General features: G+C 38.2%; 1 non-coding gene across 1 annotated transcript; it reads left to right on the top strand.

Annotated features, from left to right (window-relative positions):
• The first annotated feature begins 1,998 nt into the window (after window positions 1–1,998).
• LOC113891977 lies at window positions 1,999–2,102 on the top strand. Its single transcript, XR_003510949.1, has one exon. It is a non-coding gene; the product is annotated as a U6 spliceosomal RNA (small nuclear RNA).
• The last annotated feature ends 21,578 nt before the right edge of the window (window positions 2,103–23,680 follow it).

Here is a 23,680-nt window from a genome sequence, read left to right as displayed (position 1 = left end):
CGCCACTCTTTCCAGTTTCCCCATCTTTTTGCTATGAAGTGATATAAATCTTATGAATGTCGAGGCACAACTAGAATGTGTGTTTGTATCTATTCTTTTTATTGAGAATTATTTTATTATAAAATTGTGGGCTATTTTTTGCACTAACATAGATGTATTACTGGGTTTCTCTCATGGCTCAGTGGTAAAGAATCCGCCTGCCAATGCAGGAGATGCAGCTTCAATTCCTGGGGCGGAAAGATCCCCTGAAGAAGGGAATGGCAACCCATTCCAGTATTCTGGCCTGGGAAATCCCATGAACAGAGGAGCCTGGTGGGTTACAGTCAATGGGATTGCAAAAGAGTCAGACTTGACTTAGCGACTTAACAGCAAAATGTATTATTAGATTTTATTAAGAAAATTTTCTATAAAGTAGATAGCCCAACATTTTCTGTCTTATGAACTCTCCAAGTGTTAAAAATCATTTCCATTTTGTATGCTATACAATAAAAAAGTAAATTCAATAATTTTTACAAATATTTTATTTTACACATCAACAAAAATACAATATCAGTTTAGTTCAGTTGCTCAGTTGTGTCTGACTCTTTGCGACCCCATGAATCGCAGCACGCCAGGCCTCCCTGGAGTTCACCCAGACTCACATCCATTGAGTCAGTGATGCCACCCAGCCATCTCATCCTCTGTCGTCCCCTTCTCCTCCTGCCCCCAATCCCTCCCAGCATCAGGGTCTTTTCCAGTGAGTCAACTCTTCACATGAGGTGGCCAAAGTATTGGACTTTCAGCTTCAGCATCAGTCCTTCCAATGAACACCCAGGACTGATCTCCTTTAGGATGGACTGGTTGGATCTCCTTGCAGTCCAAGGGACTCTCAAGAGTCTTCTCCAACACCACAGTTCAAAAGCATCAATTCTCCGGTGCTCAGCTTTCTTCACAGTCCAACTCTCACATCCATACATGACCACTGGAAAAACCATAGCCTTGACTAGATGGACTTTGTTGGCAAATATAATATAATATTTATTTAAAATAATAATTTTAATACTCAAAATATTTAAAATGTCAATATCTGATAATTTTTAAAATACATAAGGATAAATTTAGACCCTTTCCTATTGATTAAGAAACACAGGTGCTTAATTTTTTTGCATTAATTATGTAAGACAATGCTTACTATACTTAAAATAATATTTAATATGAAATAAGTTTTATTTTGGGACTGAATAGATGTTTAAAGATATATGAATGTGTAATTAAATGTTATACATCAGAAAAAGCAAAAATGACTTTGCAATTTTAACATAATCTTCAAAAAATCAACTGATTAGTTAATTTTTTTAAATTATAAGTCCAAAGCTGTGTTTTCAGGCAATTTCTGGAGATCTTTCCAAAATAAAATAATAACCTTGGGGTATAGTAATTATTGATATTTTTACAGCACATGGCTAACACATTATGTTTTCTCCTTTTAACATAAATTTTTTAAGTCCTTCTCTTGAAGAACTATTTAAGAGTACTATAGCTCCTGGATTTGATTAAAAATAGCTTTTTTATTATAACCCCTGAGGAAGCAGAACTACCTACTTCTGAGTATGATTAAATTTATGAGATTGATTTATTACAGTGACAAACTATATCAAAATTGAAACAGTAAACTTTTCCATTAGAGTACAATAGATTAAAAAATTTTAATATATAATATTTTAGGATTAGATTCCATTGTGGACAATGAAGGCATTAACAAACGTCCTGACTCTGTCAATTTTTTCTGCACAATGTACAGTCTCAGAATATTTTATATGAATTACCTATTCATTTGATAATTCTCATGAATTCCTTATATGGTGATGAGTTAGTTCAAGACTATTAATATAAAGTATATCAAAGTAACCTAAAATATTTCTGGCATCTCTTTTTATAAGATAAATGTATAAATCATCGTGATTTTCCAGGGGCTCTTTGAGAAATGCCATAGATAATTTTAATTTTGAAAGACATATGATGCTCATTTTGGCAGCACCTAAACTAAAACGGGAATGATACAGAGATTAGCATGGCCCCAGAACAAGTATGACATTTAAATCTGTAACGTGTTCCATATTTTTCAGCAAATGTTGCCAGAAAAATTGACTATTCACATGCAAAGTAATGAAGTTGAACTCTTACCTTACACCATATACAAAAGATTAACTTAAAGTGAATCAGAGACCTAAACATCACAGCTAATACTAAAAAGACACTTGGGAGAAAACCCACTTAAGGTAGTTAAACTCAGAGGACAGAAAGTATAATGTTGGTTGCCAAAGACTGGAAGGAAGAAGGGATGGGGAGATATTGTTTAGTGGGTATAGAGTTCCAGTTGGGGAAGATGAAAATGTTCTGGTGACAGATGGTGGTCATGGTTGCACAATAATGTGGAGTGACTTTTTGTACTTGATGCTATTGAACTGTATACTTAAAAGTGATTAAGATGGTAAATTTTATGTTACATATATTCTGACACACACACAAAAAGACATCCTAAATGTTTAGTTTTTTTAATTTAGGATCAGTAATTCTTTAATAATCTTGAGGAAGCAAAATAAAGTTATCAAAAGGATTTGGTCATCTGATTGAGACAGAAGCACAATTACCTGTGAGCAGGGATGAGTATACATAAATCAAAGTAAAAATTATATTTTACAATAAAAATAGAAGGTAACAAAATAGTAAGGAAATTTAGCTGTTCCGAAGACATGAATTTTTTTAATAATCAAGGACATAAAGTCAGCACAGATTACTAAGAACTTATACCTTGAACATTACCAAGAAAACTATGGATATTAGTCTTAGCAAACTTAGTGTTAGCAAACAGCTTAGGTAAGATTATGAAGAATGCTGTTCGCCATACAAACAGTAAAGGTAGAGAAAGGACATTCTTAGTATCCATGCAAAAGACATAAAATTATGACCGAGTGTATCATGTTCACAGCTTATGAATAATCATATAAAACTTAGAAATAAAGCCAAAAGAGTACAGTGGATCATTAGAAAGACGGTAACGATAACCCTGTATGCGAGACAGCAAAAGAGACACAGATGTATAGAACAGTCTTTTGGACTCTGGGAGGGGGCGAGGGTGGGATGACTTGGGAGAATGGCATTGAAACAGGTATAATACCATATGTGAAATGAATCGCCAGTCCAGGTTCAATGCATGATACAAGGTGCTCGGGGCTGGCGCACTGGGATGACCCAGAGGGATGGGATGGGGAGGGAGGTGGGAGGGGGATTCAGGATGGGGAACACCCGTGGAGGATTCATGTCAATGTATGGCAAAAACCACTATAATATTGTAAAGTAATTAGCCTCCAGTTAGAATAAACAGATTTATATTTTTTTTAAAAAGCACACACACACACAAAAAAACATCTGAGTATTATTTTTAAGAAAATGAAACTGGCATTTTGACCTATATTTGACCATTCTCTTTCCTATTTGACTAGAGCTCAGACAATGTAAAATCCATGTGATATTGTAGATTTTTATGTGATAGAAAAGTTAACTTCCAGAATTATATTGGGGGATTTTTTTGTTCATTTTTTTCCTGTGAAGTAACAAGTTTTGCATCTCACCTAAAACCTTACTCTTATATTGGTGCCTATAAATAATTCCTCAAAACGTTTTTGAATTAGCTTTACCATCTTACTTGCTAATGTTAGGAGAGAATTCTCATGGGTGTCTCACATTTGTGTGTGTCTTATGAGCAGGGGTACTAACTGCCTTTGTACAGGATTATCTTTTAAAGAATGTTTGTATAGTAACAGCCTTGGAACACAGTGTTTGTGTCCAGAGAAATGTGCGGGTTTGCTTAGAGTCTTGGAACATAGAGATAGGTGCTCCTGAGTCGGATGGGAGTCAGGCAAGTTAGCATGCACTACCTAAGCTCAGAGTTTCTCTCCTGAAAGGCACCCTTGTGGAGGTATCACCTGGCCTTCTTCATATCATTGTGCGGAAATTGTGGTTTGAAAAACTGGCACCAAATATGCTTATGTTCATACAGCTTGCTGTGCTGTGAGTAATACATTTCTTCTTGCCTCTGACCCAAACATCTTGTGTCTTCTGCTGGCAACCATGAATCCTTGGCAGGCAGCCTTTCAGCTTGTAACTAGGGTAAAATCTCCAACCCTTCACAGTACTTGATAGTCTCTTCACTTTTTAAAAAATAAGCAAAATACGTGTTCATTCTGTATTGATAAGAGAGCTTTGTTTCAATTATTTGAAAAATGTACTTCACATGATGATCGATCCTCCCCTGAGATACCCGAGCAGCCTAACCTGCGGGTTCAGCAGAACAGCATTGTGCAAGAACTGAACTTAACGTGTCCTTAAGCTGAGGCATGTCTTTCCTTGACCCCTGCAGGGGTTCCAATCAACTGTAGAAACTTAACCTTTGTTGACTCACTGTCTCCAGCTTTTTCCTTTCTTTCCCCTCTCCTGACTTTTGTTTTCTTTCTTGGTTAAGTGTGTGAGTTGGTCTATGCTTTGTCTAACTGAGTGTTTGGGCTAAGTTGCTTTCCACAGTCAACTGGAGTCAGTTGAGCATCTGATGTGTATACATAATTTGATTTGTGTGTCGCTGATCAATGTTTCCTGATTGATTGCAACAATTTCTGATAATCTCTTTGAACTGTCCTGACATTTAGTAATCTCTGTGAGGGTGATGGAGATCTCTTCTTTGTCAGGTGAGAGATAACAGAGAATCTGGTTTGTTTTCCTTTTTGACTGTTTGTGAACCCATATCAACTAAGAAAATATTTCTGTGTCCATTGGAAAGGAAAAAGAACTGGGGAGTTTTTGTGCTCTGTGTTTACATTTACCCATAGCTGAGGTTGGAGAAGTAGAACTGCAAACTTTTTCTGTGGTTTTTGTGACTGAGAAAGTCTTTAGCTCCTTCAGGGTGATTTCAAATATTTTCCTATCTCCAGAGGGTATTAGTAAATTGGACTCCAAAGTCTTACAAAAGCAGAGTTCTGTTCTGATTGTTTTATATAAGTTAATAAGTTAGTAAATACATATAATATTCCCAGAATTTCTAGAAGTTAAATAAACTAAATTTTAATATTATATATAGGTTAGTCTTTAAAAACTGCATTTCTAAAGAAACTTAGTTCAGAAGCATTTTTATATAAGAATCTAAAATCTAAATAAAATAAAATAAAATAAAATCTACATTATGAAGATAAAATTTTGGACAAATCAGACTAGATTTGTAATTTTGGTTTAAACTAGGGTTTCTTCAGTTTGGCACTGTTGACATTTTAGGCCACATAATAAGAATTTAAAAGATTAATGTTCATTTAAACATACTTTAGTATTTTTTTTAATCCTAAAAATACTTGTGGAAACAAAGATAACTTACTGGATCATGGAACTGATGTAAGAAATCTTAGACATTTATATCATGAAAAATTAAACTCATCTTGTATTTAACTAAAATATTTTGCTAAACATTTTACAAGTTGATAAAATTAGCAAGAAGACATTATGTTGATTTTAAGCTACAATTAAAATCCTCTAATTTGTCCAAAGAATTATCTTTTTAAGAAGAATATCTTCCTGGTTTTTTATATATAAGTAAATCTCTGTAATAATCTCAAAAATTTTAATGACTGTGAAATTTTGCCAAAACTTCTCAATGTTGAGTTTTTCTTTCTAGCTGGGAACCACATACATTGCTTAAAATCACAGTTAACTTTTCTTTTGAGTTTCACTCTTGGCAAGGAAAAACATACAAAAGAAGCACAAACAATATAATATTTCCTCCATCCCCATTATATTTTGGAAACTTTAAACATTATATCTGCATTAGATACTATAGAATTTACACATCATGACTGAGCAAAGTTCATGAACAAATTAACTTCCAAATTTCCAAAGAGAAGGGGAAAAGAAAAGGAAAGAAGAAATAAGAGAAAGTCAGCTTAAGACGGATATAGAATTATCAATAAAAGACTAATTATCTAACCTCTGCAAGGAAGGGAAAGGGGTCAGATGAAAAGGCTAATTATCTAACTTCTGCAAGGAAGGGAAAGGGGTCAGATGAAGGAAACTCTATTTATACAAAAATACACACAAGATTAATAAAGCATTACAGTTATCTGAATAATAACTAAGGTTTTTAGCAAAACCTTATGATTAAAAAACTGGTACTCAGAAGATCCCTTGGAGGAGGGCATGGCAACCCACTCCAGTATTCTTGCCTGGAGCATCCCATGGACAGAGGAGCCTGGTAGGCTTCTGTCTATGGGGTCGCACAGAGTCGGACATGACTGAAGTGACTTAGCAGTTATCCAAATGAGCAAAGTATATACCTGAACAAAATTGGTTTGCAGAAATTCACAGAACAAACAGTAAAATGTACTGATTTACAGTCTTATCTCCTTGGGGCATGAGCTTCCTAGATGGCACAGTGGTAAAGAATCTGCCTGCCAACGCAGGAGATACAAGACATGGGCTCGATCCCTGGGTCAGGAAGATCCCCTGGGGTAGGAAATGGCTACCCACTCCAGTATCCTTGCTTGGAAATTTTCATGGACAGAGGAGTCTGGCAGGCTACAGTCACAAAGAGTCAGACGTGACTTGGTGACTGAGCATGTATGCATGCCATGGGCCAGAGTTCTCTAGAACAAATGGTTGTGTCATGATAGCATAGGTGGTCTGAGTTCTCGGAACCTTTCTGTTCTGTGACCCCTACTATGGCTTGCCTAGTGGCATACGTGGAAAGTATCGTTGCTTTCAGATGATTTCCCTTATAAAAATCAGTAAATATCTTTCATAGGAATACTTTTCTTTTCTTTTCTCAAAATATACCCTTTCTTTAGAGTGGTATTATCTTTTCATTGATCTGGTAATGTTTCTTTTTTCCATTTTCTTGCAAATAAGTTACTAGTTAATAGCATGCATGCATGCTAAGTTGCTGTGCTAAGTTGCTTCAGTCGTGGCCAACTCTTTGCAACTGGAGAATACTGGAGTGCGTAGCCATTCCTTTCTCCATGGGATCGTCCCAACTCACGGATCCAACCCACATCTCTTGCGTCTCCTGCACTGACAGGCAGATTCTTTACCACTAGTGCCACCTGGGAAGCCCAGTTGTTAATAGGTTAGAGTTAGAAGTTTTGACAGGGTTTAGATCTCAGATTCTTTCCAGCTTCCTGGGCACACTGGGCTCTCCTTCCTTAATCTGCTCCCATTTATAGCTAGCAAGCATTCATCAAACTTCTAAGGACAGTAACAATTTTTTCTGACTTTAATATTTTGCAATTATTTCCCTAAAAATCTAGGTTGAGAAAAACTAACAGTCTGACCTTATGGCCCTTTTGTAAAGCAAACAAGTCAGACATTTTCATTCTAACATAACCAGTAAAATAAAAAATAAGATTACAGATGACAGAATCTGTCCACTGTGATACGACCACTGGTCACTTTGTAACACAACTGCTTCATTGTTTTGGATTACAGTAAAAATGTTTTCCTCCATTGTAATGAAGTGAAGTAGCCTGAGATACATATGTTACTGCTTGGATTTATTAAAACAGAGAATTAAAACCTAAATTTTAATATTGCTCGATATTATAAACATTTCTAGAAACCATCCAAACGAGCTTTTTAATTCAACGAGTCAGATTAGGAGGGAGACAGAAACAGACAATACAGATACCAAAGGAAAACGACCACACTGCGTGTCCAAGTGTCAAGAGGAAGATTTTAAAAGTCAAAAGTGCAAAAACTAAAAAAGCTATGGGGATGCCTGGAGGGTAATTAGATATTTTCTAAAATGTATAACAATTTGAGCCCTAGAAGATAGAAAGAATATGAAAAGAATGCAAGATATGGTCATGTCCAAGGTTTTTTGAAGATAAACAGGAAGCTATTTAAGTATGTCAGGGCACAAAGAAGTGAAAAGCCAAATAATATGATGAAGCAAGAAGCAACAATCAGTGGGGGCCCCACACTCCTTTTGGAAGACAAAAGTAGGCATCTTCTGATTAATGTCAGTAAACTGTTCCTGACAATCAGCACTTACACACAAAATTGTTACCAGAAGCCTGTGTCCCAATTATTTTAAACAGGAACACATTTAATATGTTAACCATCAACTCAGTGCCTCCAACGAGTGTCTTAAAATACAGAAAACAGTTGCATATGAGTAACAGACTCTAACATTAGTCTGTTACTAACTAGTCTGTCTCTAACATTAGGATGTGAAATTATTATAATTAAATGTGTTGTGTGCAATAATGCTGCTATGCCTTTTTTTTTTTTTAACACTATGGGCATCATAAGAATCACAATAAAAAAGATTTTCTATTGGCATTATGTTATGCTTGTCAAGGCTTCTACTCTGATTCTGTCATTCTGTCAATTGTATTTGGATCACGAGTCGAAACTTTTCCCTCTCATCATTTTGATTTAAAAAATATTGCATTGAGCTTTGGGAATGAAAATATAAATTTGATCCCATATAAACACCAGCCTAAAATATTGTTTTGAGAAATAAACATGTTTTATGAAGTTAGGGGCAGTAAAATCTAAGAGGCATCCTAGTGGGAAAACCTTAATTGTGGAGTGAATCGGAAATTTATGCCTATATTTAAAAAATTGTGACTTATTTGAGGCTTAAATCTGTAAATTATGTGAAATTTCTCCATCCCCTTTTGAAAGGTACAGTGATTATAACTAAGACTTAGTTTGAGCCCCCACACCATTGTCATTAAGAATCATGCTAGGGACTTCCCTGGTTGGTCCAGGGACTAAGACTCCACACTCCCAATGCAGGGTGCCTGGGTTCGATCCCTGGTGGGGGAACTAGATCCCACATGCCACACTAAGAGCTTGCACGCCACAACTAATAATCTCATAGGCTGCAACTAAGACCTGGCACAGCCAAATAATATTTTTTAAAGGTCATTCTAGAATTTTGCTTAAATGGGAAGAAAACTCTGATACACTACCATAAGGATGAATCGGAGAATATTAGGCTAAGTGAGATAGCCAAACAGAAAGAGACAAACACTGTAAGATGCCCTGTATATGAGGCATCTGGAGTGGCCAAATTCATGGAGAGAAAAAGCAGAATGGTGGTTGCCAGGATCTGCAGGGAAGGGAGAAATGGGGAGTTGTTGTTATTTTTTTTTTTTTTAATGGATATAGAGTTTCAGGTTTTTCCAAATGGAAACTTCTGGAGATTGGTTGCCCAACAAAATGAATATACTCAACATTACTGAAATGTAAACATATGGTGCAAATGGTAAAGATGGTAAACTTCATGCTATGCTTTTTTTTTTTTTTTTTTACAAAAAGAAAAAAAGGCGGGGGGAGAGAATTATTCTAGATGCTCACCTTACTCAGAAACCATCTCTAAATGTTCTTGGTATGACATATTATATCTTTAGTGATTAAGCATCTTTTTGCCCAGGAAGAATCAGGAGTACGTATAAAAATCTAAAGATAATAAAATCCATAGTGTCAATATTTTGCACTGAGGAATCTTGCATGTTTGCCTCTGTGGTGGTTTAGTCACTAAGTTTTGTCCGACACTTGTGACCCCATGTACTTGTGAGCCTGCCAGGCTCCTCTGCCCATGGGGTTTCCCAGGCAAGTATACTAGAGTGGGTTGCCATTCCCTCCTCTAGGGGATCTTCCCAACCCAAGGATTGAACCCAGGTCTCCTGCATTGCAGGCAGATTCTTTACCCACTGAGCCACCAGGCAAGTCCTATTTGCCTCTGTATTTTCTTATTTATTTGTATTAATACCCTTGTAATTCCATTTGCTAAAGTGTACTTGTGTAATTGATTTAGGTTTGTGGTATTAAATTCAGTTCTTACTAAGTTTATGTACATTCTTTAAAAATTTAAGATAACTGAATGAGATTAAGAAGAGTTAAGTAGCCAGGAAGGCTGTACTTAAGCTAGGCAATTGTTTTGCCAAAAAGAAAACTGACCATTTTAATGTAAAATGCTAAACGTAAAAGGCAAGGTAATAAACTGAGATGTTTAAGGGAATTTAATAAGGTTCTAAAATCCAGCTTAAAAGCAACTGTAAAAATGTTCTAGACTTTTAGAAAGAATTCAAAGACTATAAAGGTACATTAAAAGCTTAAGAAAGAATCAAGTAAATAAAATATTCATTTAAAAAGTAACCTAAGTAAACCTCTAAATGGCCTTTTCTACACATAAAAGCTGTCCTTGAGGGCAATTAAACACACACACACACACACACACACATACACACACACGAAACCTCACTTTCACACAGACAGTAATACGGAATGGAAAGAAGGGAATGAGAGCTGGGTTGTAGCAGCTAACAAGAAGTTGTGAAGTATCTGGGAGAACAGAAATACAGGTAAACTCAATGACTGCAGAGAACCACAGCAAAAAATGGACGTGCAGACTGTTTTACTATTTAAATTATATCAAACTCTTCTTGATAATTTTTCACCTCAGAGCCTTCCCTCAGTTCTTTATTCATTAATTGCCTCACCAGCCGGCAATTTGTGAGTTCTAGGGTCGGCCTGAACCTGTGGGGCTAAGACTACCAGGAGCCTTGATAATGAGCAAGGCTTAATTCTCTCTTCCTCGCAGGAACAAAGAAACTTATAATTCTGCTCAGGTGCAAAAGCAGTTTGAAACTCTGTCTCCGGTTCTCAAAGATTTTTCTCACAATCAAAGAATAGATTTTCCTTTCTTTTTAAGCAATCTGCAAAGCACCTCACTCAGTAACGTGTACATTGAATAATTTGGGGGGAAGGTATTAAGAATGACCTGGTGTGATACCATTTTAATGAGCAAGTTTCTCTCTAAAAGAGCTCTGGGCTTTGGTGAATCAGAGGCACAGTTTTAAATGAATCAGAATCATGTATTGATCACCCTCTGTGTGTAGATGATCGTGTTAGTGTTACTGACAATTTAAATGAATAACAAAAGAAAAAGCCTTGGATTTCAAAGAGTTTCTAACAGCCCTTTTGGAACACGGAACACTTACAGACAGGTAAGCCCAGGGTGACATGCTGCAGCCATATGTCACTTCAAGGCCTTGAGTCACACAGCAGGAAAAGAGGAAAGGAAATGAAGGCTCCAAGTAGGCTGTAAAAATGAAATTGCCTTCAAAGGAATCCTCAGGCCAACCATCACATGGAAGATGTCATGCAGGGACTGGAGGAATCCATCCAAAATTATACCTCTTACTAAACACAGAACTTGGTCCAACTATCAGTTTGATGAAGACTTTGCAGATTAAAAAAATGAAAAGTCACTGCCCTCAAGGAGAGCCTGTAAATACTGGTAGATAAGACCAGAAGGTGTATCATGTACAGCTTCGCCCCAGGCCTCTACAGCAATCAGCCGGAAGAACCACAACTTGGTCAGCGACTGCCAGCTCCCTCTCACTGGGGGACCCACCTTGTTGCTCAGGACCAACCAGAGAAAGCAAAGTATGTGTACTTAGTCACTCAGTCGTGCCTGACTCTTTGCCACCCCATGGACTGCAGCCCTCCAGGCTCCTCTGTCCATGGGATCTCCCAGGCAAGAATACTGGAATGGGTTGTCATTTCCTACTCCAGGGGATCTTCTTAACCCAGGGATTGAACCAGAGTCTCCTGCATTGCAGGCAGATTCTTTACCATCTGAGCTACCAGAGGTCCAGTATATATTTATATATTTTTAATATATTTTTATATATTTATATATATTTATATTCCCAAATCAGTCATGGAGGAGGACCCACCTCTCCTGAGCCCGCTTCTGGCTTCCCCCCAGAGGCCTATCCTCCCACTGTCCCCTCATCAAGCCTCCTTTCCTGTCTTGGAGTCACTGCTAAGAGCAAGTGATTGGATTTGAGTGCCCCAGCTGGTAGCAAGCTCTGAATACATCACCTCCTAAAATTCTAATTTGGGTGGTACTCATTTATTTCCACAGTTCTGGTGGAAGCCCCACGCAGACCCTGTGGTCGCAGACCCCAGACTTCAACCAGACACAAGAGACCCCCCTCACTGCCCCCGAGGGCACCCCAGGTGTCTTGCTGCTCGTGGCCTACGGAGGGCACGCCAGAATAGCAGGTCAACACTGGGGGGGAGTCAGCACTGGGTCTGAACACTGCACTCTTTGCAGAGCTCCTCTGCCATTTATCCTCAGATTATTAGGCAGGCTTTGTTACCGGTTCTCATTTGTTTGGTGTCCTTGGTGGAATCAGGTCATTCTTCTTCACCCTTTTTTCCAGTGTTGTGCACTTTCTGTTTTGTGTTGTGCTGTCTGAAAGTGTTTTTTGTTATAAGAAAGAGAGTCCCAGTTGAAAACACAGGCTAGGTGTCCATCAGGGTCCCACTCAAACATACCCTCTTTTGGGCTTCCCTATAGCTCAGATGGAAAAGAATCTGCCTGCAATGCAGGAGACCCGGGTTCAATCCCTGGGTTGGGGAGATCCCATGGAGAAGGGAATGGCAACCCATTCCAGTATTCTTGCCTGCGGAATTCCATGCATGGACAGAGGAGCCTGGTGGGCTACAGTCCATGGGGTCACAAAGAGTTGAGCACTACTGAGTAACTAACACTCCCACTGCCAGGCTCCATAAGTCTGCTTGGCTACTTCACAGACCCATGCATTTGTTCTTACCCAACAGGTGTCCATTTGAACAAATTCTGCTAAGGGTCACCAGAAACCTGATGAGTGTTTTCTCCCATCCTGACTTTTTATCTTGAGAGTTTGGCTTTGATCTAGGCTGACTGTTCACTCTGGAATCCTGCCTGTGGGGTGAAGAGTTTGAGGGGAGGTGTGAAGATTATTGGGTCTACATTTGAAGGCATCCAGGCAGCCTTCTGATTAAGAGCCCAATATGTGAGGACCACAAGCGTCACATTAGTAGCTCTCATGGCGTCATCTAAGCCTAAATCCTATCCTTGGAAAGAATCTTCCCCTGTATACTCCTATTACCATCCTTTTCCTGAGCCTCTCTTACTAAATGACATAACTTCACCAAGGATGATCTGGGCCTTCAGGGGCACTCTGGAGAACATTTGACTTGAATGAAATTGTTCACTCAAGAGGTGCCTTAGAAAAGAAAGAAAATAAGATTTCGGGGGGGGGGGTCTGACGGGAAACAGTTTTTTTGATTGGTATGAAGAAGCCTCTAAATGAAATCCTAAATCAAAATTTGCTTCACTTAAAAGAGTCTTTGACCAAAAACAATGAGCAATGTAATGAACTCAGCAAAAGCAAACTAGTCTTATTTCCCTGGTAGGGTCTTCAGTCGCTTCTTTGTATCCCTTCCCTTAAACTCTGATCTCTCTCCTTCTTCCTCCCCTGGTCCAGATCTTCTTTCTCCTAATGACGACCCCCCAAAGACTCTAAAATAGCACTTGGTTCTAAAGATCCATTCCTTCCATGAGCCTGGCATGCAGACAACTATAGAATTTAAACCTTTGAACCAAGGTGAATTAAAAGCTGTAATTAAGGATTTCCCCAACACAGACAAGACCAACAACTATTCGTAGATGAATATAGACTTATTTCAGATGCATATGACCCAGGGTTATCTGGCCTCTATCAGCTTGTACATATGATAGTCAGAACTTCAAACCTAAATCCTAGATGGGAAAAGTTGATTGAACCAACTCAGAAAGGAACCTACAAGATGTCTTTCTGCTTTTCAAAAAAAAAAAAAGTAATGTACCAGGTTTTAGTTGGAGCACGTGGCATCCAGTTCCCTGACCAGGGATTGAACCCTAGGCCCCCTGCATTGGGAGCATGAAGTCCTAGCCCCTGGATGTCCAGGGAAGTCCCCAAGATCTCTCTTCCGACAGTCAACCTGAGGGTCAGAAAGAAGCTCAAAAAGGAGACCACAGTATTCTAAAAGCCTTACCTGAAACATTTCCAGGAAAAATTGTTTGGGCCCTAATTGACTTATACAAACAGAAAAGAAAGATGAAACTTTAGGAACAGGTTCTCAGTCAAGATTTAAAAGATCTAAACTTCCCCTGTGATTCAGTTCTGACACAACATATAGATGATGTCATCCTTTGTTCTGAGAACAAGGAAGCCTGTGGAAAAACGATGCCGTTTACAGTCACAGCAGAAAAAAGACTTCAAGTTTCTAAAGACATTACAGTTTTTCCAAAATATTACTTATTATTTAGGGCATGACCTAATTAAGAAGAAAAAAAAAACACTCTCCGAATAAACTAATAATATCCAAATTTAGCCTACAGTCCTTATAAAATGACAGTTGAGAGAATTCCTAACTTAACCGGATGTTGCAGACACTTGGGTGCCACATTTTTTTGAGTTTCGAGCACTTCTTTATGAATTGAAGAGTTTGCAGTTCCTGACTATGGAGACAGCTGAACAATCTCCAACTGGTGAAGATCAGGGTCTCTAGCCTCCCCCTGAACTGGTCAGCCTCTCACAAGTGACGGAGTGAGCGAAGAGTGAGGGGAGGTGGACTGAGAGGCACACAGATGGACACCGGCCAGATCCCATGTGCAATCCAATTCTGACCCGCAACTTCTGCTGCAGTTGGCCCAGAGAATCAAAACTTGGCTGATGACTACCAGCTTTCCTAATTTTTGCCCTAACTTCCAACTTGGGAGGAACCAGAGAAAGCTAAGTAATCTATACCAAACTAATTACACAGGATGCCTCATTTCTAGTTAGCCCTTTGGTTCCTCTATAATGCTTTTGCATGCCCCTGTCTGCCTCTGAGCCTCTGCCAAGTGATGGAGACTGCCTTACTCAGACTGCAAACTCTGAATAAATAACCTCTGTTTATTCTCACTTGGGTTGTTTTTATTTACTTCCACGTCTTCCATTCAGAATGTTCCTATTTGAGAAATTTTGGTTTCTAGTTATAAAAGTTTCTAAGCACCATCCATCACACCTAGAGCCAAGATAAAAAGGATGCAACTTGATCCCAAGGGCTTCCCAGGTGGCTCAGGGGTTAAAGAATCCACCAGCAATGCAGGAGCTGCAGGAGATTCGGGTTTGATCCCTGGGTTGGGAAGATCCCCTGGAGGAGGGCATGGCAACCCACTCCAGTAATCCTGCCTGGAGAATCTCATGGACAGAGGAGCCTGGCGGGCTACAGTCTGTAGGGTCACAAAGAGTCAGACATGACTGAAGCGACTTAGCACAGATGCACAGAGAGGAGACCTGGGTTCAATCCCTTGGTCAGGAAGATCCGCTGGAGGAGGGCAAAGTTACCCACTCCAGTATTCTTGCCTGGAGAATCCTATGGACAGAGGAGCCTGTACAGTCCGTGGAGTTGAAAAGAGCTGGACACGACTGAGCACACCACCACTGATCCTGAACTGCAGAGTCAAAACCTCTGAGTGAACATGCCACTTTGTCTTACCTTCACTTTCACCAAAGTCACGCTCAGTGAAATACCAGCCACCCCTGCAATAAAGATAACATATTATCTTCATCAACGTGATGGAAAAATAAGCCCACAGTGCTGGGCTTGCTGCTTTAACATCTATTGCCTGCACTATTATGTAACTCTGTAGGGACAGAGGTCAACATGCAGATTTTTTGTTCAGTAGAGACATAAATAACTTCTATCCTGTATCATTTATTGTCCTGTAAGATATGAAACAGCTTAGTATCTACCTCAGAAATCTACTACTAATATTCTTTTATTAGATTAAAATTTACATTCCTGGCTCCTCAAAAGCCCTCTGGACTAGTTTTACCATCTTACTGGCTCCTTCATTGATTGATAAGTTGAATAAAATCTTTAACCCATGTTCATTTGATAGTCTCCTGAGGCATGATTTTGTTTTATGAAAATTATACTTTAACCATTTAAAATGTAAGCTCTTAAAGGAAGAATGTCACATATTTTTTTTTCTTCTTAAATACTGTAATATGAAAATATATACGAATAGCTGTCCTAATATTGACTCAACCATGCATTCCTGGGATGTAGTGTACATATTGTGGTGCCAAATTCTAAACTACAAAATATGCAATTAGAATTTGGCGCCACATACGTGCATACAATGGAATATTACTCAGCCATTAAAAGGAATGCCTTTGAGTCAGTTCTAATGATGTGGATGAACCTAGAACGCGTTTTACAGAGTTAAGTCAGAAAGAGAAATATAAATATCATATACTGACACATATATATGGAATATAGAAAGATGATACTGCTGAATTTATTTGCAGGGCAGCAATGGAAAACCAGATACAGAGAACAGACCTGTAGACACAGGGGGAGGGAAGGAGAAAGAAGGCGAGATGCATGGAGAGAGTAACATGGAAACTTATAATACCATATGTAAAATAGATAGCCGATGAGAATTTGCCGTATGACTCAGGGAACTCAAACAGGGGTTCTGTGACAATCTAGACGGGTGGGATGGGGAGGCAGATGGGAGGGAGGTTTGGGAGGGAGGGGACATGGTTGTACCTATGACTGATTCTTATTGATGTTTGACAGAAAACAAAATCCTATAAAGCAGTTATCCTTCAGTTGAAAAATAAATAGGTGGCAAAAAAAAAAAAAAAAGAATTTGGCACTACAAAGAAAGGAAACCAGGAAAATGATATTTCAGTAAGATAATAACAGCAAGGAGAAAAAACATATAAGACCAAATAGTATAGCTGGAGGTGAAAAATACAAAAACTGAAATGAAAAATTCTGGAGGGGTTCACTAGCGGATTTGAGGAGGCAAAAGAAAGCATCAGATAATTAAACAATAAGTCAAATGAAATTATGCAGTCTGAGTAGAAAGAAAATAAAAGGAGGAAGGAAAATAAACAGAGCTTAAGGTAACTGTGGCACTCTGTCAAGCATGTGAACAAATGGAAAGCCCGGAAGAAGAGGGGAGAGAGAATTGGCATAGTTGAAGGATACGAAATATTTCAAGCAATAGCGGCCCCAAATTTCTCAATTTAAAAAGACATGAATCTGTACATTCAATACGCTCAACCCTGCCTGTTCATTTTTGCTCATTTATCATTTTTTAATATTTTATATATATATTTCATCCATTCTATGGCTTGGTTTATAGTGTTTTATTGATAGATGATTTAATTTTTATATCAGCAGTTCTTTTTGTTTATTTATATTCTGGGGGTTCCTGTATTGCTTATTAGTTACTTCATCCTCTTTAATATTATACAATTATTCTGTTACATTTGCTTCTAATATTTCTATGGTTTAATTTTTAACATTTAAAACTTGATTCCATCTGCAATGAACACTTCCCATGTGAGAGACTGGGGAAATAAAACCTTTCCTTCTAAATGTTCAACCAATTGCCCTGACATCATAATTGAATAATATATTCTTTTCCCAACTTTCACCCTTCAACTAACTTCTAATGCTACCTATCTCTACCCCTACCCTTTAAGATTTAACATATACATGGGAAAATGTATAGACCCTTTGATCTGTCTCTTTCTATACCAGCATCTATGCAGATTCAAGAAAATTTTCATATCTAATAGCACAACTACTTCAATATTATTTTTTTTCACAAACTTCTTGGCAAGTTTCATTTATTTGTTCCTTTACATGAGCTTGAGAATTATTTTATTGCATCAAGATTAAATATCTTTGGAATTCTGATTGGAATTGTATTTGATTTATATATAATTCTGAGGAGGATGGATATGAAGACTTCTCATCCTGGAAAATGATGTCTTATTTAACAAGATTTGGTTTATAGTACTTGATAATTTTCAAAGTTCTTTTTACAAAATTTCATTCTTTTTGTCAAATTCATTAATTTAATCATATAATTTTTTCCTGCATATCATATAACTTATTATGGATGCAGGAAATTTTTCCATTTTGATTTCTATCTGGTGATTTATATCATAAAAACTATTAATTTTTATATGTTTTTGTTAGCTGTTTATTAAATTCTCAAACTAGCTGTCATAGTTTACAACATTGAGCCTCTTTGATTTTCTTGGTATAGATCCATAATAACTATAAATAATAATAATTTCTTCTTTCAATAATTATTTCTTGTGCATTTTGTATTAGCTACACTCTTTAGGAAAAAATGAATAATAGTGGGTGAATAGTAGATATTCTCGGAGAAGGCAATGGCACCCCACTCCAGTACTCTTGCCTGGAAAATCCCAGGGACGGGGGAACCTGGTGGGCTGCCGTCTATGGGGTCGCACAGAGTCGGACACGACTGAGCGACTTCACTTTCACTTTTCACTTTCATGCATTGGAGAAGGAAATGGCAACCCACTCCAGTGTTCTTACCTGGAGAATCCCAGGGACGGGGGAGCCTAGTGGGCTGCCGTCTATGGGGTTGCACAGAGTCGGACACGACTGAAGCTACTTAGCAGCAGCAGCAGCCTAACTTCTATATTCCAAGATCACTAACCCTTTCTTGCATATTGTTATATTTGCCAGGAGTGTTTTCTCCCTACTTCTTCACAGGTCAGACACGGTCTCACCTTACAGACCACAGCTTCTCCTCAGAATCACTTTTCCTGAATAATCTGTCTAAAACTTACTCTTCTGGGTATTGTTTGCCTGATTCACTGGTTTGATTTTCTTTACATCAGTTTTCAAAAACTATTATTATCTTGCTGGGGTGTTTTTGTGGTTTATTTCAGGATTAGCAAATTTTTTCCATAAAGTTGTAGGTAGGGAATATTTTAAACTCTGGTCCTTTTGGTCTCTGTCACAGCTACCCAATCCTGTCACCCTTGTGTGTGAGCAGCCATAAACAATACATGAAGAAATACATGTGGCTATGTTCCAATAAAACCACAGCACAGGCAGCAAGCCTGTGGATGGGGTCTGTGACTTCTGGTGGCTCCTTTAGTTGTCTTCTCTCAGTTTACCAAATTGAGTATGGATCAAGATTTCTACTTGAAGCACATGTTCCAGCAGAGGCATAGCTGCATTCTTTTAGGTTTTTATCCAAAATGCTATCTTTTCTTTTCCTCTCTGGCTGACTTTACATTTCATTTTAAAATCACATTTCTTCTTGGAATTATATTGAAGTGTGCTTTCAATTATGAAAAAGTTTATGTCTTTTCTTGTTATTCATTTTAATTTTTTATATTTTAGTGAAAGAGTATTACTCGTGTTCTTTATTCAAATTTTTTCCAAGCTTCCTGCCCAATTATAGGAAATTTTTTACAGTTGTTTTGAGTGAAATAAAATAATAAATACATATAGTGATAGAGACACAAAATATCATATACATATATATGTATATTTTGTTCAAATGAGTATTCTTAGTTATTTGATAAATATCAGTGATTATCATATCAATTTTGCTGTATTTTTATCATTATAAACATCCCTCTTTTGTAGAATACTTTTAAATTCTACTACATCTGTTCTTAGTAATATCATCCTCTGATTTTTGATTTGTGTTTGCCTAATGTATCTTTTGGAGAAGGCAATGTCACCCCACTCCAGTACTCTTGCCTGGAAAATCCCATGGATGGAGGAGCCTGATAGGCTGTAGTCCATGGGGTCGCGAAGAGTCAGACACGACTGAGCGACTTCCCTTTCACTTTCCACTTTCATGCATTGGAAAAGGAAATGGCAACCCACTCCAGTGTTCTTGCCTGGAGAATCCCAGGGACGGAGCAGGCTGGTGGGCTTCCGTCTATGGGGTCACACAGAGTCGGACCCAACTGAAGCGACTTAGCAGCAGCAATGTATCTTTCACTTTTCACTTTCATGCATTGGAGAAGGAAATGGCAACCCACTCCAGTGTTCTTGCCTGGAGAATCCCAGGGAAGGGGGAGCCTGGTGGGCTGCTGTCTCTGGGGTCGCACAGAGTCGGACACGACTGAAGCGACTCAGCACTAGCAGTGTATCTTTCTCCATCCCTTTGTTTTAATTCTTTGTTTCTTGCAGCAGTTTATGGCTAGATTTTGTCAAACCAATCTAAAGTTTGTCTTTTTATGAGGGAATTTAATCAGTTGTTCAGGTTTATTTTGTTTTATCTAACCTATTTTATATACTCCTTTGTATATTTTGTTATAACCTTGTTTCCCTTCCTAGGGGCTTCTTGCATTGACTGTTTAAAAATTATGTTTCCCTTGGTAATTTATTCTATTATATAACTCTACAGTCTATTTGAATCGACCATATTTAAACTTCTAATTCTCTCTAATGGCATGCCAAAATGAAACAATTTTTGTAATGCTGTGTCCCAACTCTCTCTTCTATCATTCTCTGTTTTTTTCTGATGCTGGGGATTGCTGGTCTCTGCCTGAGCACTGTGGAGGCACAATATCCACTCGAATATTCTCAGGCTCTCTTCGATATTCTAACTGAATGTAGATAGAGCTAATGAGGAGGGGAGACTGGGGGCAAGAATTTCCTCCCTCAGAATGTATCTACAGTGAGAAGGTGATGTCCAGCCAATTTCCGGTTGTTGACCCTCTTCCTGTCAATGGGCTGCATCCATTCCCTGTTGCATTGTTCCAGGGCAAAAGGTCAAGCATGCATTGGCTATGATTAGACTTGTTTAAACCTTAACATCTGCTTGTAATTAGTATGAACCCTTCCAAGTTTCTGATATATGATGAATTCTAATCCTTAGTTTCCAGAGCCATTGCACATGTTTTTCTAATGTGTGTTTTCATAGATATTTCATAAAAATTTGGGGGTTTCTTTAATAGATATTTAAAAAGTAACACATGTTGCCTAACGTTTAGAAAATGCAGAAAAATCCCCAGAAAGAAAATATCCATAACCCATTTATAAAAAGATCATTTCTTTTATCAGACTGTTTATATATATATTATTCTAATTCTGATTTTATATCTGTTTTTGTAATACTACAGTCTATTTGCAAACTGTTCCATATTTTAAAATTTTATATACATGAAGTTTTTTCATTCTATTTAGTATTCTTCAACAGCATAATTCTTATTGCTACTTAGCATTTAATCTATAATTTCCAGAGAATTATTTTCAAATTTATTGGTAGAGTTGTGCTAGTATTTTCCTTTTACCTTTTAGTATCCCCTGGACTATGCAGATATCTGCTTTCTCATTCTTAAATTTGTTTATTTGCATTTACTTTCTATTATTTTTATTAGTGTATGTAGAGGTTATTTTAAAATCAACACTTTTTAAAACTTGGGTAAAATTTTATTTTAATATAATTTCAAACTTATATAAAAGTTGAATGAGTAGGAGGACATACCTATATGCCCCAATTCACCAATTGTTTGCATTTTGCCTGCTTGCTATCTTATTTTATATGGTATATTAATTATATATAATATAATATGTACTGCTATCACTATTCTCCATCACACTACTTTTTTTCTGAGCCATTTGGGAATAAGCTGAAGATATGCCTACTTTTCCCTAAGTGCTTCCATGTGTATTTACTGAGAACAAGGATATTCTCTTACTTAACCATAGTATAGTTGTCAAAATTAGGAAATTAGACATTGATACACTATTGTTGGCACAGCAACCCACTCCAGTGTTCTTGCCTAGAGAATCGGTACTATGTGACCCTATGGGCCACAGTCCGTAGGGTCACAGAGAGTCAGACACAAGTGAAGTGACTGAGCACATGCACACATTATTGTTGAAACCACAGTTCATATTCAAACTTACTTACGCCTCAATAATGTCCTTTATAGCATTACTTTAGTTATCACATCTTTTTATCACAGACTAAAAATCTGGAAGAATTCTTTCTTGAACTTAATGTTTTGAAGAGGGCTGTTATTTTTGTTGTTGTTATTTACTCTTCTTTAAAAATTAATTTATTTATTTTAATTGGAGGCTAATTATTTTACAATATCGTGGTGGTTTTTTGCCATACATTGACATGAATCATCCATGGGTGTACATGTGTCCCCCATCCTGAACCCCATTCCCACCTCCTTCCCCACACCATCCCTCAGGGTCATCCCAGTGCACCAGCCCTGAGTACCCTGATTAATGTGTCGAACCTGGACTGGCGATCTGTTTCACATATGATAATATACAGGTTTCAATGCTATTCTCTCAAATCATCCCACCCTTGCCTTCTCCCACAGAGTCCAAAAGTCTGTTCTTTATATCTCTGTCTCTTTTGTGGTCTCGTATAGAGGGTCATCACTACCATCTTTCTAAATTCCATATATATGCATTAATATACTGTATTGCCGTTTTTCTTTCTTATTTACTTCACTCTGTATAATAGGCTCCAGTTTCATCCACCTCATTAGAACTGATTCAAATGCATTCTTTTTAATGGCTGAGTAATATTCCATCATGTATATGTACCACAGCTTCCTTATCCATTCGTCTGCAGATGGACATCTAGGTTGCTTCCATGTCCTAGCTATTGTAAACAGTGCTGTGATGAACATTGGGGTACATGTGTCTCTTTCAATTCTGGTTTCCTTGGTGTGTATGCTCAGCAGTGGGGTTGCTGGGTAGTTTGGGAGTTCTATTTCCAGTTTTTTAAGGAATCTCCACACTGTTCACCATAGTGGCTGTGCTAGTTTGCATTCCCACCAACAAGTAAGAAGGTTCCCTTTTCTCCACACCCTCTCCAGCATTTACTGTTTGTAGACTTTTTGATAGCAACCATTCTGACTGGCATGAGATGGTATCTCATTGTGGTTTTGATCTGCATCTCTCTGATAATGAGCGAGGTTGAGCATCTTTTCATGTGTTTGTTAGCCATCTGTATGTCATCTTTGGAGAAATGTCTGTTTAGTTCTTTGGCCCATTTTTTAATTGGGTCATTTATTTTTCTGGAATTGAGCTGCATGAGCTGCTTGTATATTTTTGAAATTAATTCTTTGTCAGTTGCTTCATTTGCTATTATTTTCTCCCATTCTGAAGGGTGTCTCTTCACCTTGCTTATAGTTTTCTTTGTTGTGCAAAAGCTTTTAAGCTTAATTAGGTCCCATAGGCCAGGGGCTGTGGCCGGGAGGAGCTACCCCACGCCCCCATGCCCGAGGCCAGGGGCAGCAACGAGAGGAGTTAGCCGGAGCACGGGCTCAGGAGGGCCTAGAGGAGCTATCCCACGTTGAAGGTCAGGAAGGGCGGCGGTGAGGAGATACCCCTCGTCCAAGGTAAGGAACAATGCCTGTGCTTTGCTGGAGCAGCCGTGAAGAGATACCCCATGCCCAAGGTAAGAGAAACCCAAGTAAGACAGTAGGTGTTGCAAGAGGGCATCAGAAGCAAACACACTTAAACCATACTCACAGAAAACTAGTCAATCGAATCACACTAGGACCACAGCTTTGTCTAACTCAATGAAACTAAGCCATGCCCGTGGGGCAACCCAAGACAGGCGGGTCATGGTGGAGAGATTTGACAGAATGTGCCACTGGAGAAGGGAATGGCAAACCACTTCAGTATTCTTGCCTTGAGAACCCCATGAACAGTATGAAAAGGCAAAATGATAGGATACTGAAAGAGAAACTCCCCAGGTCAGTAGGTGCCCAATATGCTACTAGAGATCAGTGGAGAAATAACTCCAGAAAGAATGAAGGGATGGAGCCAAAGCATAAACAATACCCAGCTGTGGATGTGACTGGTGATAGAAGCAAGGTCCGATGCTGTAAAGGGCAATATTGCTTAGGAACCTGGAATGTCAGGTCCATGAATCAAGGCAAATTGGAAGTGGTCAAACAAGAGATGGCAAGAGTGAATGTTGACATTCTAGGAATCAGCGAACTGA

The sequence above is a fragment of the Bos indicus x Bos taurus genome, chromosome 4 (genome assembly GCF_003369695.1).
Source record: "Bos indicus x Bos taurus breed Angus x Brahman F1 hybrid chromosome 4, Bos_hybrid_MaternalHap_v2.0, whole genome shotgun sequence".
NCBI classification, from domain to species: Eukaryota; Metazoa; Chordata; class Mammalia; order Artiodactyla; family Bovidae; genus Bos; species Bos indicus x Bos taurus.
The sequence above is the reverse complement of the archived record's forward strand: the minus strand, read 5'-3'. Positions and strand labels throughout refer to the sequence as shown.